The sequence below is a fragment of the Vigna radiata genome, chromosome 5, assembly GCF_000741045.1.
Source record: "Vigna radiata var. radiata cultivar VC1973A chromosome 5, Vradiata_ver6, whole genome shotgun sequence".
Taxonomy (NCBI): domain Eukaryota; kingdom Viridiplantae; phylum Streptophyta; class Magnoliopsida; order Fabales; family Fabaceae; genus Vigna; species Vigna radiata.
This window is the reverse complement of record NC_028355.1, coordinates 26607871-26614591: the sequence shown is the minus strand read 5'-3', so window position 1 is coordinate 26614591 and position 6721 is coordinate 26607871.

The following is a 6721-nucleotide window of genomic DNA, read 5'->3' as shown; positions in this document are numbered from 1 at the left end:
GAAGCAAGTAACTGAAATCTGATTCTAAGCGCAGCACAATTTAGTACGGGTCACTATTGGACGGGTTGGTCGATTCGGGTGGGGCACGAGTCCGGTTCAATAACCCAAATCTCTGGTCGCCTTTGACTTCCTGCACCTCATAATTAGTAAATGCACCCAATGCATTATTATCTATTTTATTATTTGTCCAATATTTGTTTGAAAAATATTTTAAAATACGTAAATATTTATAAATATATGTAGATATATTATAAATTTTTAGAAAAATATAAATTATAATATAAGTTAAAGTAAATATTAATTAAATTTTCATTTTAATCTAATTTAATCTAATAAAATATAAATTAATTTTAATTTTAATTTTAATTAAATTTAAATTAATAAAATATAAATTAAATTTCATTTTTTTATCAATAATATACTAAATTAATAAATTATTAATCAATTATTAACTAAAATTAATAAATCTTTTAATCTTTTTATTTATTTTATCTCATTTTGATATTATATGTTTAGTTTTTTTATCAAAGATTTATAAATTTATAAAAATAACCATAAGTTTACGTAAATATGTTTTTAAAGTGTAAATATGCATAGACCATATCTTGTTTGTGTTTTTATCCATGTATATGTTTCACGTGTTTTGAAATTTTAATTCAAACCTTGAATCATTCACATATATTAAAAAAGTCTTAATTATACTCACGAATATTCATTTATATATATATATATATATATATATATATATATACATATATATATATATATATATATATATTTTAAATAAGATTAAACTAAATGATTAAAATATAATTATTTTAAAATACATTTCAAATCAAACTATTTACTTTGGACGAGTTACATCAAAATATTAATTTTAAAAAAAACTTACTTTTTTAAAATAACTTTAAATATATAGGCCTAAATTAAAATAAAAATTACAATAAGTTAAATTTTAAACTATTTTTAATAATTTTTTTTTACTAATAATCTTATTTTTATAACTTGATTTTTAAAAAATATTAAAATAAAAGTTACTAAAAAATATTATTTAAATAAAATATAAAAAATAATTATTAATTGGTAACAAATATACATTATCCCATTAACAAAAAATAATTAAATATTTGTATTCATTATTTGCATATATCCATCAGAAATATTTATTTAATAATTTTAACTCAAATATCTACAAGATATATTTTTTTCCATCCGTGCGTAGACCACAGAATAGAAAATCCTATTGTCCGATCGAAGAGACCGCAACGCAAAAATGAGATAGGTAATGTTAAAGGAGTGTATATTAAAAAAGATAATAAGATGTGTTAATATAGAGAAGAAGAAAAAAACTTTTCGTATCAAAATCTCTTGAAAGAGAGAGAAAACTTAATAAAAATATTAAAACAAAACAAAAACAAACATTTTTATTTAATTATTCTTTTTTATTTGTTTAAAACAAAAAATTAAAACACACTTTAGTATTTTGTTTATTATTTATTCATATTTTTATATTTTATATTTTCTTAATTTCACTATTTTTTCTTTACTTGTTTAAATTTATTTAATATTTTTTCATTTATTTATTCGTATTTTTAGATTTTATATTTTCTCAATTTCACTATTTTTGTCTTTACTTGTTTAAATTTATTTAATATTTTTTTTCATTTATTCATTAATTATATTTTATTACTTTTGTATTACTATTATAAGATGAAATTCCACGTTGTAATATAACTACTTTGAAATTTTGTATTTAGTATATAATATTATCTTATCTTAATATATATTATCTTATCTTAATAAATATTTTCTTATCTTAATAGATATCAACTTTTTAAATTTTAAACATTTGTATCTAGTTATATAAAGTTTAGTTAATCAATTATCAATTAAAACTATCTGATAATGATTATAAATCTTTTAATCTTTTTATTTTATTTTATCTTATATCTTTAGTTTGTTTATCAAACACTTAAAAGTCTATAAAAACAATCATGAGTTCACATAAAATACCTATTCATTCTCCTAATCAAAAGTTCTTTCTTATTTCATATTTGTTATTTCCAAGAGTTTTTTCTTATCAATTCTCATTTGATATTTGTCTTTCTTTTATTATTCAAAACCTGCCTTCAAAGAATCGCAATAAGGAGTTTTCAGACTTGATTCGACAAGGCTTCCTGGGTAAGATCACATCATCTATATTTAATATTTAATTACGTATTATTTATTATGTGTATTTAAATGTAATGCATAATAGTCATTTAAATAGTATTTCAATAGATAAGTGTTTTTAATGTGTGTTATATATTGTATATATAAATGTATAAATGGGTTTTTAAAGTGTAAATATGTGTACGTGTTTTTATAGTATAAATATGTATAAGTACTTAAAAATGAGTTTTTGAAAATACATAATTACATTTAAAACAAATTTGCAATAAACAAATATTTCTAGTATATATTGTTATATCTTAATAAATATAAATATGTGCTTCTAATATTTAATTAATATTTTAAAATATTTAAAGAAACTCATAATTAAAATTTAAACAAATTTGCCATAGTTAACTATTGTTTGTATATAATTTATAACATCTTATGATTATAAATATGTTTTTTCTTTTATATTTGATTGATAGATTTGAAGATTATTCTATACTAATGCACAAAATTTTGTTATTATTTACATAAATATTTTTTTATTTTATTTTTGAAGGTTTAAAAGGGGAAAGGAATATGAGGTCAAATAGCAATGAATCCCAAAATTTTGAAGGATCATCACATAATTGCTTTTGTTCTCAAGAATGTTTGATTCATGAGAATGATCAAAATGTTTCTCATTCACCGCATCTCGCAAACTACAGAAACTATGTCTTATATCATAGTGAAGAACGTATTGAAAAAAAACTCACAAAAAGTGATGTGAATGTTAATTTAAATAGATTTCTTTTCAATAAAAAAGAAGTTGAAAAATACTTTTTACCAATATTGAAAGCTGAGGATGATATAGAAGAGGGAGTAGAGGTTTGTGCCTACGATGATGATGGGAATCTTTATTCTCTAATCTTCAAGAAGTGGGCAAACAAATACTATGTGCTGAATGGTGAGTGGAAAGTTGTCTTCGAAAATCATAAATTGCAAATCAATGATATCATCAGAACGTGGATGTTTCGTCATTCACAACACACCAAATTATGTCTTGCACTTGAATTTGAGAAGATTGAAAGATAGTCATAATTGACTTAATGAAATGTTTTAGAATTATATTTGTGTTTTATTTTCTAAGAATAGTACAATCTAGATTAATTGTTCATCAATATCTCTTATTTTCAATGTTGTAAAACTTATATATTTATTTTTCATAATAATTCTCTCATTCCTTTCAACCCTTTCTCTTTCATCTCTCTCACCCCAACATTTTCATTTTCTTTGTCATCCATAAGCTAGTCTTAATTGAAAAAAATCAGAAACACTCGCCTAAACCTAATCTACCTTCCTCACTTATCCAATTTGTTTCTCTCTCATCTACATACTTCCCCTCACTCACACAACAATCTACGACATCGCAATTTGTTGTTCTTTTTGTTTGTTCATATGTTTTCCTAACAAAATAATTGATGACGTTGATGTTGATGTTTGATTGCAGAGTTGTGTTATAAATTTTTCCTTTTAATTATTATTAAATTTATAAAAAACTAAAGTCTACAATAATTTCAATAATTTGCAAAACTTGTTTTTATTAGAGGATTATGATACTTTTGCCGCATTCTTGTCTCTTCTCTAGCTTGATTTCTAATGTTCATATAAACTCTAACCTTTAAAAAAGAAAATATGAAAAACTTATAAGTTGATTATAAAAAAGAAAGAAAAAAAAAACTTATAGCACCAAACAATAATATAATTTTACTTATATGTTGTAGTTTTGAAATTATTGAAATTATTGTAGACTTTACTTTTTTTACAAATTTAATAATAATCAGAAGGAAAAATATATAACACAGTTATCCAATCAAAAATCAACATAATCAATTATTTGGTTATTAAACTGAAAAAACAAATGAACCAACAGTTAAGAACAATAAATTGCGGTCGCCACGAGTTGTTGTGTATAGTTAGAAAAAATATAGAGATGAAAGAGAAACAAACTGCAAAAGTAAATAAAGTAGATTAAAAATTTAAATAAAAGAGTAAAATCAAAATCACCTCTTAATTAAGAAAAAACATATTTAATCTTTATTTAATATATTAATTTATTATTTTAAAAGCTTTGGATACATCATCATTCGTTCCTTAAAAGTTCATCTTTCGAAGTCTATAATAATGCTAAGTATTTTATATTTTTATATGTTCATTTAGTGATGTTTCATTTTCTCGATAAGAATATATATATATATATATATATATATATATATATATATATATATATATATATATATATATATATATATATATATNATATATATATATATATATATATATATATATATATATATATATTATATATTAAATGTATATAATATTTAATATTTAATATTATATATTAAATAATATAATATTTAATATAAACAACAAATATATAGGTCAAAAATTTATTTCAAAATACTAATTATAATTGAAATAATAATAATAATAATAATAACATGTTTAAAAATTATATAATTATATTTTTAAATATCCCTATATCAATATATAACCACAATAAAATTCATTTCAATGATAGAGGGATGTTTCTAGGTGATGATCGAAGTTTACATGTTTTAATGATTGGGGGCTGTTTATACTTCTTTTTTGTTTTAGAAAAAATTGTTTTGATACGTTCTTATCTATTCATTATTGTGTAGTGAAAGTTCCATTGTGAATGATATAATTAATGCGATAATAAAATAAATATTTGTCATGGAGGTTTTAAATAAAATATCTAAGCTTTTTAAGTACTTTAAAGAATTCAGAGTTTCAATTATGAAAAACGTGTTGGGTAGCGATTGCGAATGTCAAAGCTTATGAATTGTGGCATAAAAACAAGACTTTTGTGTAATAAAAAGTCGTGATATTGGAAAAATAGAAGCAAAATTGAATTTCACTCCAACTAGTTTCCAACTTCAAAGTTGTTATTACTATTTTAGATTAAACTAATATGTTGGTATGAACTTACTGTCTTTTCCGATATTTTTTTATTTTGAATAATTCCCCTTTTACTATAGGAGACATGGATGGTGAATACTAAATTGATATTATTTTAACCAGTTAGTCTAATCTAAATCCTAGATAATCCAATATTTAGTCCACCATACACAATTACTACTACAATTGAAATCACAAACAAGAAATGGTTGTTGTATTCAAGAATTAATAATATGCGAAGGATTTTGAAGAGAAATTAACAAGTTCTCTTGAACACGGGAAATTTTAAGTTTATGCAATATAAAAATAAAAACTTATAATAATATTATTATTACTTAAAAAAATGTGAGAAAGTGAATGTTATATGTATTATTGAGAATTTGAATAAATGTATGTTTTTGTGTCCACAATTGAATATTATTGTTGAGAATGTTGGAAGTCTCACGTCGACTAGAGATAAGGCCAATTTATAATATATAAGTGGGGTGCAGACCTCACCTTACAAGCCGGTTTTGTGAGGTTGGGTTAGGCCTAGAACCCACTTCTAACATGGTATCAGAGCTATGGTTAGAGCCTATCTTAGCGATATTGTTGGGCAGATTGTGTTCACCCGCTATTAGGCCGTTATCGGATCACCCATTAATATCTCATGCTCGATATGTATATACATCGACGTGAGGGGGGTGTGTTGGAAGTCTCACGTCGACTAGAGATAAGACCAATTTATAATATATAAGTGGAGTGCAGACCTCACCTTACAAGCCGGTTTTGTGGGGTTGAGTTAGGCCTAGAACCCACTTCTAACAGAGAAGAGGTGGCAAATGGTTCACGCACTTAGATTTTTAATAAGAAGTTTTATGTGATTTGGATGCATTTGGATAAATGGAAGACATTTCTCTTAGTGAAGGATCTATGAATTTTTTTTCTCTTCACCGGATGATACGGGAAGGATTTTAGTTGTTGGAATGTAAAATTTATTTCTTGGTATTCTTCGTGTTTTTGCTTGGACAAAGAATTTTGCTCCTATATCAATGAAACTCACGAGAACTCAATGTTGAGTTTGTTTACATGATTTTTCTTTTAAATATTGACAAGCGAAAGTGATTATTTTCATTGAACATAAAATTAACACACATTTATCTTTGAATTATTACACCAACAATAAGTCTCATGGATTTTTGCTCATGTTTTGGTTAATGTAGATTTGTTATCTGAATTACCTAACCAAATTTTGATAAAAATGTCAGGATCTGCATTTTATTACTGATGTGAAGTATGACAGACTGTTTGTATTTGATTTAAATTGTAAAATGATTGGTTATGGTTTATCTAATTGTAAGATATTACCACAACATATCAAAGCTAATTTTGGTGGCAAGAAAACAGTTGGCGCAAAGCTATAACAACATTATTGTCACATTGCTTCTCAAGATTTGGTTGTTGTGACTCAATCTATTTCAATGGTGTAGTTTGTGATGGAACTTATGGGGAAGTTAGGCAGAGGTTGTGGTACACTCATTAGTGTAGCTTGAGGTGCAACTTGTGGTTGAGTGTGTGGTAGAGCTTGTTTTGTAGCAATTTGTGGTATAACAAGTCCAAC